Here is a 22,509-nt window from a genome sequence, read left to right as displayed (position 1 = left end):
TCTGTTTCTCTCTCTTTCTCTCTCTCTCTCTCTCCTCTTTTTCCATCCTTCCTCTGACTTCCCTTCCTTCCCCCGATGTAGTAAAATGTTCATCAATGGGGAATCTGGGTGAAATGGATAGGGGAGTTATGTTTGGCATTATTCCTGTAAGTTTTATATAAACCTGTATGTATTTCTTTTTTTTTTTTTCTTTTTCTTTGTTTCTTTTAATCTGTATGTATTTCAAAACAAAAAGTTACCATCCCAGCCCCTACTCCACAATGATTTGAGGAATGTGCGGACTAGGACCTAAAAGGGGCCTTAATGAGCATGAAGTCTGATCCTCTCCTTTTACTTCCAAGGTCCTAAGACCCTAGAGACATGCAGCCACTTAGGTCTGCTGGACCCCGAGCCAGGGCCTTAGCCCCTGCACCTCCCTGACTCCTTGCCTCTGAATCCAAGCCTCGCCACCTTGTAGAGCTTGGGTGAGCTACTTACCCTTTCTAGCTCCCAATTTTCTCATCAGACAAATGAAAGGATAGGGAGGCTCACTGGGGAGGAGACTGAGATAAAGTCCCAGTCCAGCACTTAACACAAGACACACCCACTAAATGCTCAATCAGTGTCACCACCAAGACACCAACTAGGCTACTGTTGTTATTAATTATGCCCCGACTGACCGGCCTGGATTTACAAAGGAGGAAATGGACTGATGTAGCTGTTAGAATGCTCCTAGCTTCAAGAGAGAAGACATAGGGAAAGTACTTGTTTAGGTAAAGGAAAGATATAATCTCCTGTAATAGGAATTCTAGATGTAAGATGGGTCCCTGGGGGCTAGGGGGATTGGGGAGATTCATCAAATGGCTTGATGATGACACCAGGGGTTCAGGTTCTTTCCTGCTGGCTGCCCTCCACCTTGGGCTGGGTCCACTCAGCGTCCCCAGGTCACTGCTGCAGTTTCAGCATCACATTAAACAAAAACAAGACAGGAAAGGAAAAGGGAGCTTCTTTTTGTCTAAAGTCTCACTCTTGAAGAGTAAGAAAAAAATTCCTAGACTCCCATTGGATGTCCCATTATATCTCCTTGTTGAGACTAAATTCACATGCCCAAGGCTGAATCAAGCATGGGAGTGAAGAATTAGCATGTATGTAAGTAAGAGTTACATTTGCTTGAAAGAAATGGAAACCTCATATCACATATGAAAGACAGGAGTTGACTTTTACATCTGGAAGTCTGGCCAGGCTGCCCAGGAATCTCTCTTGCTAATCTCCTCCACGGTTCTGTCCCATGTTTCTTCACAGCCCAACATGGCCACTCCAGCCCCAGTCCTCCAGTCCTCACGCCAGCATGGAGGAAGGAAAAAAAGCAGCAGAAAGACAAAATCCCTTCCTATGAACAACACTTCCAGAAACTGTATGCACCACATCTGTTTACTCCCACTGGGCATAACTTAGTCACACAGCCTTACTTAGCTGTAACAGAAGCTGAGAAATGTCTTTCCTCTGCACAGCTATGGGGATTTCTATTACTACAGAAAATGATGGGGTGGTGGAAGCATAGATATTGGCCACCAGTAGTCTATGTCATACCATGACTCCATCATGGGATTGAGGAGGACCTAGCCTCCCTGAAGCTATCGCTTCCTCATACCTGTACAAAATCAGGGAGCTGCTAACATGGCAAGATGGGGAATGGGTGTTGGGATAGGAAAGAACAGGTTCCTGACACTAGTAAACTCCTATCACTCTTTACCAGGTTACCTATCAATAGAGATGAGCGTGCCCAGCTTTAAAAAGAAGGCAAAAAAAAAAAAAAAAAAAAAAAAGGGCAGGTATTTCTTTTGGCCTTTTCAATGTACCACAGCTTCCTCCCACATTCTCTGCTTGCTCCTCTAGAATAAAGTCTATAAAGCATGCAGCAGACAATCGCCTTACTCATGAGTCAGTCACGTGACTTGTGTTCAGCGAGAGCCTGAATCACTCGTAAGTCTTAGAACACAGAATATTGCACCTCTATCAGATCCACTTGGGGGAGGAGGTGCCATTATCCTGAAAGTCATTTGAATTGTACTAATCCACCCTCGTTTGCCAAAATGATTCATTTTTAGTTCTCACAATCCTTCTTCCAAGAATAGCACTGCATATGAGTGTGGTGGGGTGGGGGCGGGGGGAGATCTTTATCTCCCAAAAGCTCGACAATTGTGGCTCTGCTGACATTATTTCTAGAGCTCAGAAGGAACAGAATTACTGGGATAATAGAGGCTGTGATTCCAGGACGACAAGACCCCTAGAAGAAAAGGCACAATTGACTCAACTATGCAAATGTTTTATCTACATATTTAAAATATGGTGTCTCATGGGGTTTCATGAAGAATGCTCCAGATTTAAATATCTGGCCATTCCATTTTTAAAGAAGACATTTATTACTTTTCTCTAATTCCTCAAATTTTGGTGACAGAATTTCCCTTGGAAAACCAGCCCTCGTGGAAGACTAACACTGCCCTTGTCTTTACGGTAGACATGTTACTCAGACTGGCACCTGGAACACTGTATTCTCTTGTCCAGCACAGCTGGTTCATAATTGGTAGAACCCAAGTCTTCCAGTGTGACCCATTATATGGTTTTTCTCAGAATGGTAGCAAAGATAGAGGCTCTGTTTTCTGAAGAGGCTTGACTTGGGGTTGAAAGGATACAAGTCTAGAGTGGCTGGGTGCCATGATGTGAAGAGAGGCTACCTCAAAGCAGGAGGGTTTCCTAGTTTCAGTAACCTGTTGGTTTCTGGTATACCAAGCATTCCCTCACTCTCGTTTTAGCAAAGTAGAGCTAAGCAGTGTAGAGCTTGAGTCCTCATGTCATATGTTGAGACACTAGGTCCACTATTTCTGAAGAAATCCCTCTGAATTCTTTTATTTGGTAAGTTAACGTTTTTGCTGAAGTCACTTATACTTGAGTCCCTGTTACTTTCAATAAAAAAAAATGCTGATCAATACAGCCATCTCAGTCACTGACCTGGTATATATGACATAGGGATACAGTCTGCTCTTCCTGAAATGCTTCCTTCTCCTAATCCGGAGTATCTTATGCTAAACTTAACCATGGGCATTCTCCAAGGCTTGGTTTTGATCTTCTCATTTGATCTTTCTCCAATCACCTTTGAATAATCCATCTATTTCTATTACTTCAAAATTCACTTCTAAGCTGATGAGTACCAAGTGGTACCTGGTCTAATTTTTTCAAATTGTGAGTAGATATCCATTCGACATGACCAACGAATGACAGAGACAAAGAACGCCCCAACGTGTGCAATTCAATGTTGCAATCAAATGAAACTTATGACAAGATTAATTTGACATGGATCTGATGAAAGTTAAATCACAGCCTTGGATGTGTGGAAGAAAAAATTATTCTGACACTTGTTAAAATGGCAGGAAGACTTTAGATGATTGTGATAGGTGTCAAGACTATTGCAATAAGGGAGAGAGATTAGCCTTAACTTCACTCTAAATACAGTAATGACCGCTGGGGATTTATAGCCAAGGAGCGGAGGGGGAGGGGAGCAGTTGGTGGATAGAATATTACTAAGAGAAAACATCAAGGATATGTGGATTCTTGCTAATCTGATTTAATAGGGGTCTTGCTGAAGGCAGGCCAGGGTAATCAATTATCAAGGGGCTTGGGGCATGGAATTCTCTTTAAACTGCCTTAGCAGGTTTCTTGCTAAAGCCAAACTCAGCAGTCCAAAGACCCAAGGAGGAGGCATAGTTGAAAAGAGGGCTCAGAAAAGCCTTTGTCAATGGTAGTCCAGATTAGGTGTAAATGGGAAATCTTCAGAAAAGGTGAATGAATACTGTGGGATTACAGTTGTTCCCCATTATGCATGGGGGATACGTTCTAAGACCCCCAGTAGATGTCTGAAACTGTAGAGAGTACTGAACCCAACATATACTATGCTTTTTCCTATATATATACACACACCTATGATCAAGTTCAACTTATAAATGAGACACAGTAGGAGATTAACAATAACCAATAATTAAATAGAACAAGTCTAACAATATACTGTAATAAAGATTATGCGACGGTGTTCTCTCACAATATCTTATCGTACTGAGCTCACCCCTCTCCTTCTTGTGAGGACGCGAGAAGAGAAAACACCCACGTGCGGACGTGCGGTGAGGGGAGTGACGCAGGCATTGCCACGTAGCGTGAGGCTGCCGCTGAGCGTGTGACATTTGTCTGGAGAGTCATCTGCTTGCACCACAGGTAACAGGAAAGCGAAACCACGGTAAGACAGAACTACTGTGTTTTTACCCACATCAAGTTCTGAGTTGTGCTTCTCCCCTACAGCTTCATTTCCCTCTGCTGAATTGCTGCTCTTGTACACGGGACCTCCCACATTCGTACGGGGCCACGGCACGGGCTCCGGTTCCGCGGGCCTCCTCTCTGCGCCTTGTCCCTTGTCCCTGTCTTACCCCCTCCCCGGAGGCCTCTGCACAGGCAGCTGGCTCTACCTCGAACTCTGTCTTGAGTTATGTAACTCTGAATCATCCTCTGGATCTCTCCCTGCACCCGAAGTTGGTTTCCTCCGTGGCGGGGGGTGCTTCCCCAGCATCTCTGACTAGCACCCACCCCACGAGGAGAGGATTCCGGAGCACAGGTAAGGCACCAGCAGAGCACCCATCACAGGTGCAACGTGCGCGATTTACCTGAGTGTTTGGATAATGTGTGGCTCCCCCAGTCCACTGCGGGCTCCAGAAGGGAAGAGACCGTGCCCACCTTTGCTCACGCGTATGTGGCCCACACCAGGCGCTTCGCGTGAATTTACACAATTACCTAGAACCGGGAGGCCGACTGACGGAGGCTCAGCAGCCGCTCTCCATAACCGAGGGCTGGGCCAGCTTTGAACCCCTCGATTCCGGCGGGGGGGGGGGGGGGGTTGAGGCAGGACTCATGTAAGTCAACTGCTCAAGAAGGACGTCATGAGAGCTGAGGCCCAGCAGAGCTGCCTCAGGTCCCTGTGACCGAGTGTGGCCCCTGATGACGCAGGCCCAGTGACAGTCTGGGCCAGTCCCCCCAGGGGATCTGGAGCTAGACCTGCTCTTCAGTATCCGGCAGCACTGGGCCAAGGTGCTCCCACATGTGTTGGTCACTGGGTGTGAGCTGCAGCAGGAAAGGGTGTGATCTTGGCAGGACATTACTGGGCAGGACACTGTCACTGGATGAGGTCTGGAAGGTGTGCGTCACACCGGCCCCCAGGGGAGGCAGCCCCTTCTGCCTCCAGGGCCCGGAATCCACCTCACCCCTTCAGCCTAGTGGTTGTGGCAGCTGTTGGGTTACACCAGCTCACCCCCTACCCTAGCCCTCACCACCCCTGTGCTGTTCCAGGCCTGGCTGTGTCCCTCGTGCTCGTACCTCTGCAACCAGTCCCCTTATTACGCGACACTCTCCTGTAGCTACTGCTTTGAGCGTGCCCTCTGCTCCCTGCTGCAGCCACGACTGGGGTAAGCTTAGGCTCACCTATCGTACGACCCATGTGAGACGGGCCTATCATGATCCGGGACTACTGTGAGACCTGTCAAGACCACTGCAGTAGGGGAGAGAGACAAGCCTCAACTCTGCTCCAAATACACGTAAGACAGCTGGGGGCTTTAGAACCAAGGAGCTCCACTTACAAGAAGAGACACTTTCCTTGTGCCTGGAAATTTCATAATCCTGGCATGATGTCACCCTCTGCTTCACCCAGAGGATGCCCACCTCTCTACAATTCATCCAGGTCCTGCCTTTGGAGACAACTCTGATCATGAATCTCAGCTTCAATGGCTAAACTTACCTTCCTATGAACTCTCATAGGATTTATTGCCGAAACTTCTGGAAGCCATTTATCTTATCTTGCTTTGTATTGTAACTTTATTATTTGGCTCTTATTCTTGTTTCTGGTTTTTAATGGGTGGGTACACATCTCATAGCCCCAGTTAGAGTGAATGTGACAGCACGTCTCTGCATTTACCCTCTTTACCTTTCCCAGCACACAGCCATGCACACGGGCACAGTTTGGTGAAAAAAAAAAGAATTGATGAATGAAAGAATATACAATTTGGAAGCTAAAATATCAATCTAGATGACTGACTGACTTTTCTACCTCTCTATCTTTTGGGTTTGTTTTTTTAAACTTAGTTATACTTGGAAGCTAGAAACAAATTAGCATTCAGCATTAGTACGCGCCTTGCTCTATCTATGAATTTGTCCTCTGTATAGGAAATGATACATGGTACTTCTCCCCCGCGTTCTAAGTCAGGGGGCCTGTAACATGAGCTGGAAATATGAGGCAATTAACCATGTAATTCAGACAAAATCGCCTGGAAATGTACTTCGTGAGTAGGTACACAGCTCAGTAATGGAAGACTTGAAAAATTCATTCATGATAGATATGGAATCATTTATTAGGGGAAGCGTGGGATGTGCCGGGAACATTTCTAATCTGTTAAAGTCAGCATCTTGCAGGGAAGCAGGCTGGATGACACAATCCCCCGTGTTGCCATCACTAGAGACAGCATCTGGGACTGAGACGAGGGGACTCTGGCTTGTGCGGGGATGGTGGGGCTTTGTATTTACTGTGCTGGTTAGGGTTCTGGGGTGGCAAGTGATAGAGACTGAACTGCACAATCAGGCCAAATTGAGGAAAAATAAAGAATTGATTGGAAGCTAAGGTATAGCTCTGAGGAATGGATGAAAAGCTGGAGATGAGGCTTTTGGAAAAAATAGAACCAAGGAAGCTCTATATTCCTGGGTAGCAGGAACTAACACTGGACATTTTCATGTGAAGTCCCAAGGGGACCTGCCATCCCCAGCATCCCCCCTCTGCCTTAGAGGGTGCGAGTGTCTGGATAAACCTGCCCCAGATGCTTTCTTCCAATGTTACCCTCTGCCATGCGCCTTAAAATGGGCTAATTATATACGGATTTGTATGACATTTTGGTGGGTCCTTTCAGCAGTCATTCATTCATTTAACAAGTATTTCTTGTAACATATTATGGAGGACTCAAAAGTAAATTCATTATAGATTCTACTCCTAAGGGAGATATAGGGAAATAAGTGTTCAAGTACTTGTAAGATGGGATGAAAGGCTGCATACCCATCAGGATCTTTTCATTACATGGAACAGAAACCAGTCTCAAACCATCTTCAGAAAGGAGGAGAAACTGATCCACATAAAGGGAAGTCCAGGGGCACAGTGCTAGCTGACACATGCCGGATGCAGGCGCCAGATGGTGAGGTCAGGACTCAGTCCTCTGCATGATCTGGGCTGGCTTGGTTCTCAGGGAAGGTCTCTGCAGCAGATCCTGTGGGTCCCTGTGTACAGCTCTTCCAAATTAGCATGGCACCCAGGTGCAGTTCCTGTGAGTCTCAGCCCAGGAGCTTTCTCTGGCAAGGGAGCAGGTTCAGGCTGTTGGCCAGGGACCCAACAGTCCTGGGAGCAGTCCTCGACCAAAGAATGGCAGAAGTAGTAGATTCAAACATGATTATCTTTGGAGGGGACAACTTTGGGCCATGACCTCTACTTTTCTCTAGATATCTCCAGTAGGACTAAGCCCCAGTTGCCCACAGCAGTATCCCACTCACTAATGCACTTTGCTTGGGCTTACTTCCCTTTTGCCGTCTCACTTCCCTATTCTCCTAGCCATGCCCTTCAGGAACACCTGCAAAATAAACCTTTTGCACCTAAACCTTTGCCCCAGTCTTCTTCCTGGGGGGCCCAGCCTAAGACACCCTTAGTTATAAAGTGGCAAAACGGCTGCAAACTGCTGTAGGTTTGCAACCTGCCAGTTTCTGATCGAATACAGAGACAACTTTCTTGCAAACACTTCATCTAAAATCCTGAGTCTGCCTCTCATTGTTCAGGGCTGGTCACATTTCTATCCCTGGGTTAAAATATACCGGTTGACAAGGTCTGGCCATCTACTCACCAGGAGCCCAAGAAAACTGGAGCTATTTTTGTTCAGTTGCCACGGTCTGGGGGAGGAGGAAGGATGGATTCCTTATGAATAATCAGGATGCCTTTACCAGGTCTTTGCTGTAAGGATCATTAGCAGGTCAAATCACCAGGCGTTCACAGCATGTGGGCCCCCAAAGAGGGACAAACACAGTTCAGATGAACAAGATGTAGGTTTTGGCTTGGTGGGGGAGGGTCACAGGAGTTTAATGCTGAAATTCCACTTTCTGAGTTTCCCAGACTGACCCCCTTTTAAATCAACAAGAAGCTCAATAATTTTCTTCCTCATGATAACCCCTTGTTTTGTGTTTTGAAATATCGTGTCGTTCAAATGAAACAGCATGCAGTCAGAAGTAATTCTTTCTCGCACTTTAAAAATTAATAAATGGCATTATTGAGTCCATGTTCTTCATTATAGAGAAATATACCCTTTCTAGTGGAAATACAAAAAAGAACTTCTAGTCCCTTTTATTCTTTTTTTCTTTTAAGATTTTTATTTTTCAGTAATCTCTACATTCAACAAGGGGCTCAAACTTACAACCCTGAGATCAAGAGTTGCCTGCTCTACCGACTGAGCCAGCCAGGCGCCCCTTTCTTCTTAGTCCCTAGGAGCTGAGGGACCCCCTCATTTGGTGGTTGAGGTCCTCCTGCACACACAAAATTTCAAAAGGAGACTGGCTAGCAAATTGGACCATTTCATTTATATTAGTAGACTTCATAGTTGGGTAAATTATCCTTCAGGTCACATTTTGCAAGGAAACTCCCCATGCTTCATTATCATAGCATTTATATACTAGAAGGGATTTCTCGGAGATTATCTATTTCAACTGTTAGCTAAAAAAATCTGACATGAAGTAATGTACCCAGATTATCACATCCATCCACAAGCGTAGAATTTCGAGCACCTATTATAAGCAAACCCATACTCCAGGATCTCAAGGAAACCAAGTGAATAAAACGAAGAAGGTCTCTGTCAAGTAGAGAGGCAGACAAAACATCATAATTAAAAACATCACTGATGGGGCCCCTGGGTGGCTCAGTTGGTTAAGCGACTGCCTTCCGCTCAGGTTATGATCCTGGAGTCCCGGGGTCGAGTCCCACATCGGGCTCCCTGCTCGGCAGGGAGTCTGCTTCTCCCTCTGACCCTTCCCCCTCTCATGTGCTCTCTCTCTCTCTCATTCTCGCTCTCTCAAATAAATAAATAAGTAAAATCTTTAAAAAAAAAAAAAATCACTGGTTTCTGGTCCAACATGTAAAGAGCAGACATTGTCACCTTCACCCTTATTATAAAGAAAAAAGGTTAAACAAAATGAAAGTAAGCCAATCTAAGATCCAAGGGGGAACTGAGATCATAGGGTAAACAGCTGACCCCAAGACTGGAGAGACAGACAGGTGGACACAGAGTATCACAGCTTACTGAGAGAAGGCCCAGGACTGTAGCCAATGAGTAGGAGCATGCTGAACTCTAGTTGATGAACTGCTGGGGGCTCCACATGGACCAGCGAGAGAGTTAGAAATTCCAAGGGGGTCCCATCCTTTTGTAAGTTTTACCCCCAGGGGCCCTACCAGGATCTCACAGTGAAAGCAGGGAAAAAATACCCTCATGCTTCTGGCATGGCAAAGGGGGAAAGGCAACATTTTGAAAAGCTTATAGTGCTAGGCACTATGGAGGTGCTAGAGTGACTGCGGAGGAGCCAAGAACGAGGACCCTGATGGAGGGGACAGCAGGCACCACCAAGCCACCGGATGAGAGAACTCGGCCTGTCCCGGGGACTGGGAGGCATCCCTGCAGCCGGGGCAGATGAGGGAGGGAGGGTGGGATGGAGGGGACTGTAGAGGAAGCAATGTCAGAGGGCTCAGGGTCATGGGAGGGAGTTGGGTCCCATGCTTCCTCTAAGAACTGCATTCCTTATACACAAGCTTGAATGCAGATGAGCTGGGACAAGGGGCCAGGCAGCCCTGCTCCAATCTCATGCCTACTTCCTACAGCCCTGACACATAGATGACTAATTCTGGAACGTACGGTCTGGAAAAAAATAGACTCAGAAGCAGGCAAGCTCCTCAGCAGCCTCAAACCATGGAGCCTCCTACAGGTGCAGAGAAGGAGTGAAACAACCACGTACAGTTGTGCAGTGTTGAGTACAGACTAACTACTGTCAAGTTCTGGCTCTGGCCAGGGTTGCAGTCGGGGACAAGTCACTTTACTCTTCTGAGTTCCTGGTTCCTCTTCGAGGAAGAGGAGATGATAAAAGTACCTTTAGATAGAGTTGTTGAGACAATTAAATTAAATGGGATGAAGACTGATTTTCCCCAGAGTTGCTCATTCCCAAGTTTCCTAGCTCCATAAAATGGTACTATCTCCCATCCAGTGTAATGGCTCAAGACAAAATGCTTAGTCAACCCTGATTTTATTCCTTTCCTCAAATCCCAAATCTATCAATAAGCCCAGATGATTCTGTTTCTGGAATACATCCTGAATGTGTGCACTGTGGTTTCTCTCCATTGCCTGGATCCTAGACTCAGACGCTACTGTATCATCCCTGGTCTACTGCAATGGCATCCTACCTGGTCTCCCCATCTTCCTCTTGCTTCCTACAATCTGCTCTTCGCAAAGCAGCCATTTGTAATTGTTCAGTGTAATTACATGTAACTCCTTAGGTCATATCCATCCAATGGCTTTGCAGGGCATTTAGAATGAAATTCACAGGCCACCCCTCTATTCTTGCCCAGTTTGTTTCTCCAGTCCTACCCCCCTCTCTGCCATGCCCAGTGAGATAGAGATGGATCTTGCATTCCATTCTTAACGTCCCGTGAGAGCCTTGCCACGTCTTTACATGATAGAGTAGACTTCCTGGTCCCTGAACTTGGGGCTTGGACATGAGATTTGCTTTGGCCAGTAATATATTAGTAGTTATGATGTGGGAAGAGCCCTGCAATTAGAGTGTGCCTCAGTTTTCTTTTTGATTCCTGCCATTTCCTTGCTGTTCTCTCTCTTTAAAGCTATTCTCCTTATCTGGAACCGAATTTTTCAACCTGGTGTTATTGACATATTGGGGCTGGATATTGGTTGTGGGGACTGTGCTATGAGATGTAGGATGTTAGCAGGATCTTCTCCTCAACCCACCAGAGACCAGCTGTGGCAACCAAAAATGTCTCCAGACATGATAAAATGTGCCCTGGAGAGCAGAATCGTCCCTGATTGAGAACCGCTGGTCTAGAAGACCTAGGGAATCTAGGTCTTCCTGGACATAGCTCCTTCTTGTCATTTACTTCCCACCTCGGAGATCCATGACCTTGCTCATTTCTTTCTTTACTTGTTTTTCTGCCTCTCTCTCTGGCACTACCACAATGGAACCTGGCACATGAGACAGGTACCCTAGAAACTGATTCTAACAAATGAAGGTTGGAAAGCATCTTGTCAACTGTGTTGACTGTCGAGCATTATGCAAATTAATTATAAAAGTAATAAAAGAGAGAAAAGTCATCGGAAACAGATCCACACAGAATCTAGCAGCTGGGAAGTTTCCGATGCTATAATTTTCCCTTCTGCAGCTGCTATCCTCTGAATGTTGGACAGAACTACCATCAGAATGAATGAATGTTCTGGAGCCAGAGCTGGGTTTGATTGACTAAGAAAGAAAGAACCCTCATTGGTCTTAGGATATCTTTAGAATGGATTTAAACAGCAAAATAGTTCAGTGGACGTGATTTAATTTGTTTCTCCCAAACAGCTGTGCCCCCCACTGATATCTCTGGCTCTGTTTGCATATGAAACCTTCAAATAGCCACAAGTTAATAGATGGGGGAGGATGTGTCAGAGTAGATGAATAGGGGTGCCAACCTGTTTCTTAATAACTAATTATGCAGGGAATTTATCATCACCCTCCACACATCCTCTTCCTTAATAACAGTTGACAATGCCAGTTTTCCCACTGGCGTCAGCCCATCACAGTGAGGTTTCGCTTTCTTTCTCTCTTCCCCCCGCCCCCAAATGAAGACATCACCTAAATACAGAATCAGCAACATCAAAGGGTTTGCTCGGGCTTTTGGTGGTTCAGTGGATGGGAAGGCAAAAAACGGGGAGGTGGCACTGGCCCTTGGGGCCCAAATCACACTTTGATCTGCAAGTTGATGAGACAAGAAATGGCCCACGCTGTTCTGGGCGATGGCAGTCAATGAGATTTGGGACAGGGGAGAGCAAGTAGAGACAAAGACAGATAAGGTCTTCCTGGACACCAGCCAGGACAGACCTGCTTGGACTCCATCTGACAGGACCTGAGACCTAATGGTAGATTCTCAGAGCCTGGCGATTCAAAAAAAAAAAAACTTTTTACAAGTTTTCCCGAAAGCCTGATTTAAATTCCTTGCGTTCCAGTGTCAGCCTATTTCACCTCGATCTTGCTTTTCTGGAAGCTGTGGAGAGTTGCTTCCAACTAATACTACAACTCCCACTGACACCAAAAAGCTGTAACTGGTTCTACCTGGACGCCCTCCCCCGGCTCCTTAGGTCCCACCTTGTCTGTCACTCTGCCCACCCAGTAGCCATAGTTTGGCTGAGTGATCCTTCCCAGGGACATCTGGCACTGGCTCAGCCAATCCGAACCTATCCCCACAGAATGGAGCCCCACAGAAGGCAGCGGGGTCACATCCCAGCAAAGCGCTAAAGAAGAAATGACAAGCGGGGCAGATGCAGCTGGCAGACGTTTTCTTTGGCCGGCAGTTTTTTAAAAAATTGCAAACTTCACAAAAAAAACCCCAGATTTTCCTTTTCTTTTGGAAAACTGGACGACCTGGCCACACTGGGCCGGTGCTCCTCTAAGGCGGATATCGGCTGGAGCAGAGTAGCGCCCTCTTCAGATGGGGCATCTGTGCTCCCGTTGTCCACACTGTTTTATTATTGCCCCCTTCGCTTATCCTACCTCCTAGTGCTCGGAAGCATATCGGCTGGAGAACCAAAGATCTCAAAAAGTGGGAGGAGCAGCCCCGTATCTGCTCTGTTGCAGTCTGTTTGCTTAACTTATTGATAGAGTCCACGAAAGATCGTGTATCTGTTATGGGCTGAATTGTGCCTCCCAGCAGCACCCCCCCGCCCCGCCTCCCCCAGACCCTGCCCCACCACCTTCATATATTTAAGTCCTAACTCCCAGTACCCCAGAAGGTGACTGTATTTAGAGATAGGGTCTTTAAGAGGTAATTAAGGTTGTATCAAGTAATTAGGGTGAGCCCTAATCCAATATGACTGTGTCCTTATAGGAAGAGTAAGAGATAGCAGGGATGTGCATGCACAGAGAAAAGGCTGTGGGAGGACACAGCAAGAAGGTGGTCAATCCTCCCCTAAGAGGGGAGACCTCAGAAGAAATCAGCCTTACCGACGCCTTGACTTCAGATGTCTAGCCTCCAGACCTGTGAGACAGTTAATTTCTGCTGTTCAAGCCACCAGTGGGCCTGCCTCTGTTACGGCAGCCAGAGCCGACCGATGCAGTCTCCCATCAGTGAAATCCCCCGCCCCTGCCAAAAGTAACTCTTCCATGTACTTGCAAACCAAGGGTCTCTACTAATGAACGTGTTTTCCCCTACAGTGTGATTAGTCTCCTTCATTTTACCCAGGCCCCTTTCTTGAACTTTTCAGTATATTTTACTACAAGCTCCATGTTTGAAGACTCATAAACTAAGTGAATGAGTTAAAGTCTTGGCAAAAAAAAAAGGCAAGTCATAAATGGAGGCAAATATTCATCCTCTCTTCAGGGCTGGGTTGACACATCTGAATACTGTGGCTAGACAAACACTAATCTCCATCCTCAGAAAATATGAACTCTCTGTCTGAAAGAGCGCAAGGCGGTATCTAGATCATGCCTTCCCAGTGGGGACCCTATGACAGCCAAGAAAGAGAAAATTGAATCTCAGATGGAAAAACATCTTCCTCTTTCTATGTATAAATCACACATATACATATAACACACAGACGGATCTACACTACTCGTTTTAAAATTTCAGGGGAGGCTCATCAGAGAAAAATGCCTATGAAAGCTATTTGGAGAGGATGATGATAAAAAATGGTTGAGAAACACTGACTTATATGTTTGGTGTGGTGTTAATACTCCTTTCTTGGAAGGCACCGTGCTTTGGGGACTTTGTTTTCAGGTCCTTTGCATAGTGATACTAATGTGGACAATTTGGGGGATTCCCAAGTAGAAAAGGGATCTTTCTACTCTTGTGTAAATCAAACACAGACAAAACTATTTAATCTTGCTGACTGAAGGGTAAGGTTAAAAAAGAAGGAACTGGTGACGTTATGGCAGATACAGGTGGATGCCTGCCTGACAGTATCCCCTCCACATTTGTTTTGGCAAAGTAGCCTCCCAACATGGAGGCTGAAAACTGGATACTTGTTTTCTCAGCCTCCTTTGCAACTGAGCATAAGCATGTGACCCAGGCCCTAGGGATGGAGGCTTCTAGAAAAGAGGCTCTTAACCAATAAAAAGAGTCTCAAGAGAAGAACAGCCCTGTCTCTCCTTCGGTGGGTTGCTGTCATGTCCCATGTGTTGCCTGGCACTTCAGCAGCCATCTTGGGGCCATGAGGCCATGAGGCTCAGGAATCAATGAGCTAAGTACAGTGAAGTGAAAGAAGCAAGAGCCAGAGTCACTGATGAAATGAATCAGAGAGGTAGAAATGACAAGAGAAAAGAGTAATGAATAAAATTGACATTTCATAGCTAAAACTCACAAAGCTAAATTTGGGGAACAAGTGATCAAGTACAATAGACCAAGGGGAAAGTAGAAGAAAAAAGTCCTGGGTCTTACTTGGTTCTAGTACTAGGCAGATGGGTAACTTTGGACAAATTGTTTAGCTTCTCTAAACTTTGGAGGGGAATGCTTATCCATCTTTCTTTAGAGGGTTTTTTGGTCTGCACTGTCGATTTGGCTAAGCTGGAATGACATTTCCTAGAATCCTTTTCCCTGTGTGTGTCTGGGTTGCTGTTGGCAAATTAATTAATTAATTAATTAATTAATTAATTTTTTACAAAAGCATGAATTTGGAAGGGAGAAGTGAAGCAGCAACCATGATTCTTGGGTCATTATACTTGATGCATTAAGAGACAGATGAAGTGGTACCAGTAGTTCTAGCTTGGCGTCACTTCCTCCTACCCGACTTCCACCTCTTCTTCACTTTTTTTTTTTTTTTTTTAAGATTTTATCTATTCATTTGAGAGGGGGGTTGGGGAGAGAGAGAGCATGAGCAGGGGAAGGGCAGAGGGAGAGGGAGAAGCAGACTCTCTGCTGAGCAGGGAGCCCAATGCGGGGCTCGATCCCAGGACCCTGGGATCATGACCTGAGCCGTAGGCAGATGCGTAACCCATTGAGCCACCCAGGCGTCCCCCACCTCTTCTTCCTGACTGCCAGTCCTATGTACGGACAATGACCCCACACCTCCTGCCAGACTCCATGATAACAGCCTTCTGAAGACTTCATACCTGGTTCTCCTTTGCTGCCCCCACTGTGGCTGTGGGACATGCCTGACCTGTATCCCCTTGCAAACTCCTTCCGAGTTTCCACCTGTACCAGCTCTGCAGGGGGACTGGTTCGAGAACTGGGTCTTGTCAACTTTACTCTGATCCTCCAACTCTTCCTTTTGGACCCTTAGTTTTCAGCTCCTCCCACAATTGTGTGAGGTCTTCTTCTTCAAATTAATCCTTCATTCCAAAGTATTCACAGTGGTTCTGCTTTCTGGATTAAACCCCATGCGATAGAAGAATCAAATGAAACAATGAATCCAGAGCAATTAGCACAGCACCAGGCACATGCCAAGAACTTAGTAAGCTATTAATAATTATTATCAACGTTCTCACTCCTATTAAAGCAAAAGGACTCAGAGACCCCACTTTCTAATTGCCTCATTATGCAGAGGACTAAACTATGATCCTGCCCGGTTAAATGACTTGCCCAGGGTCGTACAGCTCAGGTGTGACCCAACCAACCAGAATTCAGGTCTTCTAATTCCTAGTCCTACCACTTTTCACAGATCCTGGCCTGCTGCCCAAACGATCCTACTATTCTGGTTACCACACAACACGATGCCATGGGTGGCAAATAGTATAGTACACAATTCTAACCAGCCTAAACCACATGGAGGGTTTATTGGCTCATGTAACCAAAACGTTGAGATAGAGGGCTGACTTCAGACATAGTATCATGACGTCAGCAGGGCTAAGCTCCAATTTTTCTCTCATCTCTTTCAGCTAGGTCCCTATCAGGACTCTCTGCTTAGAACCAGAAACAGCTACAGCAGCGCCACGCCTCACACTTCCAAACTACAGCTGTCTTGAGGAAGACAGAGTCTTTGTTAAGAGATTGAGATTCAACAAGCTGCCGAAATAGCTCAGTTGGGAGAGCGTTAGACTGAAGAGATTGAGATTCAATATGATTGGCCTGGTGTAGGTCACGTGTCCACCTTCACCCAATCTCTGTGGTGGGGGGGCAGAGTTGGCATGCAGTGATTGGCTCAGTCTAGGTCACGTGCTACAAACCTAGGCCTGCGGGGATCAGAGGTGGGTGGGGAGAATCAGCCTCCCCAGAACCACGTGGACCCTTAATACAACGTGGCGGGGGGAGTAGGAAACCGGGACGTGATTGCTGGGGAAGCCAACACGTAGGGGGTGAGTTATTACATTTCTTGCCTTAGTATCTTTTCCCGGGTATCTGGGATGAAGCCAGATGAGCACCATTTCCAAAAGAAATGCACAGTCATAAGTAATGTCTTTAAAAGCAGTGGCCCTGTCATTAAATCTTTATGGTGATTTAGTTTAATGTAAAATACACATCAACGTGAGGCTCTTGAGTCATGGGGATGGTGGGGGCATTAGGGCTGCATCTGACTCCTGGTCTGTCCTATTAGTTGGTTTAAGAACACGACCTCCTCCCAGGTGACATCCCACAGAATGGAAATGTGGGATGAGAAATCTGCCAGGATATAATAATGCTGTCCTTCTTGAGAGTACAGACCCAGGAGAGAAGCAAGAAATTTGTCCTGTACCTTAAAAAGGGAATCTCTGTTTTGTTTTTTAATGGCTAATATGATGTATAAATAATGTACAAGGAGGTGCACAAATCTTAAGTTTTCAGTTTAATGTTCTGATAATTATATGCGCCTGGGTAACCACTATTCAAAACAAGGTATGGGACATGTTCATCACCCTAGAAAGTTTCCTCACTTCCCCTTGCAAGTCAATTCCAGACCTCTACTCCAAACCACTCTCTGATTTCTATCGATGTGCATTAGGCGTTTGTCTCTTCTTAGAGTCTACACTAATGGAACAAGATAGTATGTGTCTGGCCCCTTTAGTTATAACATTTCTTGAGATCCATTCACATCGTTGTGTGTAGCAATAGTGTGTTCCTTTGTATTGCTCAGAAGTATCCCACCCTATGGCCATATGATAATTTTATTTATTCATTCTCCTACAGATAGACATTTACATGGTTTCCAATTTTTGGCTCTTACGAAAATAATGCAATAAACATTCTTGTATAATTTGTTTTGTGCAATATTTTCATTGCTCTTGAGCAGATACCTAAGAGTGGAATTGCTGGGTCATTCGGGTGGATGTATGTCACATTTATCAGAAACTGCTAAGAAGTTCTCTACAAGTGGTTGTGCCATTTTATACTCCCAGCAGTGTAGGAGAGTCTTGGAATTGGATCCCCATTTCTGATAGAGACTGCCGACATTTTTGTTTCCCAAAGGTCCGTTTCTTCCTAGGTGAGAAGGGGAATGATCCACATAGAAACCCAGCAATGGCAGCTTTGGGGTGACAGATGTGTGAAGCCCTAGGTCTCCTGGCCCCCCCATCCATTCTCTCCCCACTCTGCTCTGCTCTGTATCACAGAAGGCTCCTTGCCTCAAGGCTCCTGGTTGGGTGTGGCCACTAGAAGGTGCTGGGTTGGGTGTGGCCACTGGAAGGAAGCTGTCGTGAATTTGGAAGGTGGGAGGAAGGGATAAGGCAGAATCTCTCTCTTATTCTCTGTGTTCTTGCAGTGACAGTATGTCTTTCTTGGCATCAGCTTCCACCGCACAGACCTGGCCAGCTCCAGCCTCTGGTGGGGAGCTCCAGCTCCTGGACCCAGGTAACACCACCTGCTCGCTTGCTCTCTCTAGCCTGGTAGTGGTAGCATCTTCCTGCCAGTGCAAATCTCTGGGTTGCCTCTCAGTTCACTGTCCCTTGCTTCTCAGCCCCTTCCTTCATCTGAGTAAACAGTTTCTTGTATTACATTGCTTTTGTTCAAATACTTCGAGTGGGTTCTGCTTTCCTCGTTGGACCTTGACAGATACACACAGCATCAAGGATTAACAGAGACCATTTTGAGGCCAAATCACATCTGAGGCCTGCCAGGCAGATTTACTGTCAAATCCTAGAACTGCAAAAATAGGACAACCTTCTTCAGAAACACCATCTGGTACCACAATATTCCCCTAATGTCTAGTCTAAGTCCCTGCTGTGACAAAGTTTGCATCTGATAACCATACAGAACCAAGTCACTTGGCCGCAGGAGTGAATGTAAGCCTTGGTGTTAGTGGATTCATGGGTCATGTCTTAGAACTGACAGAAACCATAGTTGTGTTGCTGGGAGAAGAAAGGGAGAGGCGGGGAGGAAAAGGGATATTTCTAAGCAGCCACCATAATTGGATGGTTTGACCCAAATTCTAGGTTGTCAGGCCACATACTTGGCTTTCAAGGGAGGCAGTGATTTCTGCTGTTCCTCTGCTTCTCTCTTCAGGACTTAAAACAATGCCTGCCAAATAGATACTCAGTAAATATTTGCAGAATTGCACTTGCTCATCCATTCATTTGTTGAATACTAACTAAGTACTTGGATGATTTAGGAGTCTCGATTGCAAGGGACCGAAAGCCAAATCAAATTGATTCAAGCAAAAAGGCATCATAGTAACCCATGTGACTGAAAAGTCTAAGGATATATTAGCTTCAGGCATGGCTAGATCCAGGTGCTCAAATGATGCATCAGGAGTTCCTGGCTCTCCATTTCTCAGCTCTGCTTTCCACTGTGTTGATTTCATTGCAGATAAACTCTTCCAAGGGAGGGTGAGAAGGCTTCCCATAGCTCCCAACTGACATCCCATCAGAACAATAATCATAGGGGAAGGAGAGCGCTTATCTTTTTAAATACTTTTTGTGAAAATCTAGGGCTTATCACTCACCACTCTGATAGTCCTGGCCTGGGTCTGCTGCCTCTCCTTAGCCAAAGAAGGAGTCAGGGCACTTTGATTCATACTCTATCCAAGACTGTCTGCAATGGGGGAGGGGTTGTTCCCCAAAGGAAAAACAAGGAGCTACTGTCAGAAGAAGGACAGATGGATGCTAGACAAGCAGAAATGACAAATGGTTCACTATGGGCATGTCTATGTGACAGGCACTGTGGACCAGGGGTAACAGCAGGGAACATTCCACAGTCTCTCTGTTCTCAAGATGCTTACACTCTAGCAGGGAAGCCTGGTGGGGAGCAATGACTGAGAATCAAAGACATCAATCTTATCACAGCAGAAGTACAGGTTGCAAGAAGAGCAATCTCCCTAAATGTTTTTCATAAGTTACCATTCCAAAACCCGAATGTCCTCAGATTTGGCCAGCCTGGGTGCCAGGAAACTAGCTCTGTGTCCACATTGGACACTCAGAGTTTCAGTGATGTCTTCCAGAAAGCTTTGCTGGAGCTAGAGTCTATAACAGATTGTGCAGCTTACGTGAAATGCCAAGAGTCTCTGGGAGAATGGGCTGTAAACAATTTGGTCCCATTATGGCACGGGGCAAGGGGGCATGGAATGGAATCAGCTGGGCTGAAATGCACTCTGGGAAATCTTCCAACTTTCAACCAGGTGGGAAGACAAAAAATTTGATTTTTTCCGATTAGACTTTCTTATGTTCAGATAATTCGTTTCACATGAAATCGTAGGCAGTGATACAAAGAGATCCCATGTACACAGCTCCCCAGTCTCTCCCAACGAAAACATATTGCAAATACGAGCAGAATACGAGGACCAGGTTTCTGACATGGATGCCATCCACACACTGTATTCTCCAGTTTTACTTGGATTCATTTGAATGTGTATCTGTGTATTTAGTTCTATGCAGTTTTATCCCATGTGTCAGTTAGCATATCCAGCACCACAGTGGAGATACAGAACAATTCCACTCCCACAACGATTCATCCAGTGGCTTAATTATAACCCCACCCACCTCCCTCCCAAGGAACTCATCTTCCCTCCCCCCTAACCCCTGGCAACCACTCATTTGTTCTCCATTTCTATGATTTTGTCATTTCCAGAATGTTATGCTACTTTTTGAATTGGCGTTTTTTCGCTCAGCGTAATTCCCCGGGAATTCATCCAGTTGTTGCCTGTTGGGTGGTTTGTTTCCTCTTATTAGCGAGTAGTGTTCAAGGGTAAGGTTGCGCCACCCAGGGAAGGACATCAGGCTTCTTTCCAGTAAAGCTACTACGAACATTTGAGCATAGGTTTTTGGGTGAATGTAAGTTTTCACTTCTCCGGGATAGATGTCCTGAAACTGTGGTTCTCTTTGTACTGTAGCTCACCCATATCTGTGCCTTCCTTGGTATGACCTCCTCCCCTCCACCCACCTCCCTCCTCCCTTCGTTGGTGGAGACCTTCCTGATGCTGACCAGCTCAGGTGTTCGGCAAGCATTTTTAACCATTCAGAGCAAGCTGACGTGGATCACTCATTGTACATTTCACAACATTCTCACTGAAGGGGTATTGCCTTGTGTTTTTAAGTGTTTTCTTTTTTGCCCCGTCATCCCACAACACTCTTTTGCTTCCTTTCTTCGGCTCAAGTGTTATCTTCCTTCCCAGCAGGTCTGGCCTCCTCCCGTTGGTCCCTGCCAAGTGTCACTGTATCTTCGGTGCTTTCTGCCCTGCCACACACTGAGTTTCAGGATGCCAATTCCCTGACGCCTTTGTTCATGCCCGCAACACGTGCTTAATTAGCTGCTACTTTGTGCCAAGGGTGAGGGAGACAGTGGGAAACCCAAGAGATACAAAGACACAGTCCTGCCTTCATGGAGCTTCAAGTCAATGAAGTGAAAAAGATCAGAGAGAAAAAAAATAATAAATGGAGTGATTAAATAAACCAGAGAGATACATATTGTCACGAAGGCTCTGATGGAAATTTCGTGGGGCCGCATGAGTCAGTGACACGAGGGAGGTGCGTGGCGCTGAAGGAGGTGCGCGGCGCTACGTGAGGTGGTCAGGGAAGGCCTACCTGAGGATGCGGCATCTCATCTAAGACAGCCCTCGCTTGAGAATTCATGTGCCACCATCTCCCTTCCAGTGCCTGTGACAGACATCCTTCATCCACCTGCATACAGCTTCAGAATCCTTCTCAACACTCTTCTCCCCGCGGCCACTCCCTAAGGACCTGGATAGAACACATGAAAGGGAACTGTCTTGCCGATATGACGGAGTAGTCCTTCAGTGAACATGGGGTTAGAATGAACACACCATCCTCTAGGAAGAATGGACAGATATGCAATTCATTGGCTCAATAAAGAAATAGATCGTGGGACGCCTGGGTGGCTCAGTCAGTTAAGCATCTGCCTTCGGCTTGGGTGGTGATCCCAGCGTCCTGGGATCGAGCCCCACATCAGGCTCCCTGCTCCTGCTTCTCCCCCCGCCTGCCGTTCCCCCTGCTCTGATAAATAGAGAAATAAATCTAAAAAAAAAGAACGTGGCAACAAAGTTACGTGGCCTGCCGGATAAAATGCAGATTCCTGGGCCTTGCCGCAAAGATTCTGTTTTGCTAGGTCTTGGGTGGGACTTAGGTGGCTGTATATGCACACGGATTTCTGGTGATTCTGATGCGGGGGATCCATGGACCAGAGTCTCAGAGTCCCTGGCGTGCTTACGGGCTATGAAGACAGCCTTGTTTCCTTGACTAACAGATCGCCCCTTCCCACCCATGCATCTACTTTACCCACTTATTTCCATCTACCGGCCCAGGGCACCGAATGTCCAGTGTCATTGGAAACTCTAGGCAGGGCAGTGAGATTGTGACCTGGCGCTCTCTCCTATCTCCCTCTCCAACCTCAGCAGGTACCATGCTGCCCTCACTCTCTTCGCTCCAGCTTCCTGGCCTCTTTTCAGTCTCTGGGAGGCAACTACTCCAACAAGTACCCATTGTTTCCTGTACCTGGGACACCCTTCCTTCCCTTTCTTCACCCATTGAGCTCCTACCCACCGTCCAGTTCCCTATACAATGTCACTCACTTGGGGAAGACTCTCTTTCCGTCCCTGACAGAAGTTTCACTAGGCCACAAAAATTAATTTTATGCAATTTAAGAAGTGGTACCCCTTTCTTAAGACATTTTAGATATCATCTTCCAGAAAACTGTCAAAATAAATATTCATATCTATGATGAATGGTTCTCCCCAGAGCTGGGCAGTGCACAGCCTACCTAGCTATATACAAGAGTCTTGATATTTGTCGTGGTCAGATTCCCATCTCACTACTTCTCAG

At 46.1% G+C, this 22,509-nt stretch overlaps 1 long non-coding RNA gene across 1 annotated transcript; it reads left to right on the top strand.

Annotated features, from left to right (window-relative positions):
* The first annotated feature begins 4,266 nt into the window (after positions 1 to 4,266).
* Positions 4,267 to 21,678, top strand: LOC144380041 (uncharacterized). Its single transcript, XR_013443762.1, has 3 exons — positions 4,267 to 4,636; positions 18,003 to 18,091; positions 20,850 to 21,678. It is a non-coding gene; the product is annotated as an uncharacterized LOC144380041 (long non-coding RNA).
* The last annotated feature ends 831 nt before the right edge of the window (positions 21,679 to 22,509 follow it).

The sequence above is a fragment of the Halichoerus grypus genome, chromosome 1, assembly GCF_964656455.1.
Source record: "Halichoerus grypus chromosome 1, mHalGry1.hap1.1, whole genome shotgun sequence".
Classification (NCBI taxonomy): domain Eukaryota; kingdom Metazoa; phylum Chordata; class Mammalia; order Carnivora; family Phocidae; genus Halichoerus; species Halichoerus grypus.
The sequence above is the reverse complement of the archived record's forward strand: the minus strand, read 5'-3'. Positions and strand labels throughout refer to the sequence as shown.